We start from the raw sequence: 700 nt of genomic DNA, 5'->3' as shown, positions 1-700 counted from the left end.
ATTGGGATGTGCAAATTGAGGTTATAATGTTATCCAACTCTGATAAAACTGAAGCATCACAGTTAACACTATAGGGTTAAATTTATATTTTCCTGTACACAGCCCAGGTTTCAAGGAGCTGAATGTGTTGGCACCTATCCAACAGAASCTTTGGRAATGGCTGTTAGCCCAGMCAGSTCTGTGTCCTTGGGATGCCAAAGCAACTAATTTCAGGCAGCACACTGTCTCCTATTAGTTGCTGGACTAAACCCTTTTTCTTATTCCATAGGAGACTAGGAAAGTAGTAGGTATTGCATTTTTGGGCTGTCCCCTCAGACGACTTTAATTTTACTCAGCATGAATGCCAAAGGCCCTGACAAATTCAGTAGATCTGAAAATATGTATAGTGATCAGTAACTGGACAAATGTTAGGCCATAATAATTAACKGAAGTAAAAAAAATGAATGATTTATAAGAGTTTCTACGAACAATTAAGTGTGTAAGGCCATGGTGGACCCCCCTCCCTGAGTGTCATCTGTGGAAGCTGTTCAGGAGTTGGATATAATTTACTTGAGATTCTCTACTGTAACACCACACAGAATAGTGCTGGTTTTACCTGTTTTCTTGTACAGCTTTAATCAGAAAATTTGAAGGTGATTATTTTGCCATGAACATACATGTGAGAGCATTTTAAACCACTACAAAATGACTAAAAGTGACA

The sequence above is a fragment of the Malurus melanocephalus genome, unplaced genomic scaffold (assembly GCF_030028575.1).
Source record: "Malurus melanocephalus ecotype Western Australia unplaced genomic scaffold, MMel_1.1 scaffold_625, whole genome shotgun sequence".
NCBI classification, from domain to species: domain Eukaryota; kingdom Metazoa; phylum Chordata; class Aves; order Passeriformes; family Maluridae; genus Malurus; species Malurus melanocephalus.
Note: the sequence above shows the minus strand (reverse complement) of the source record.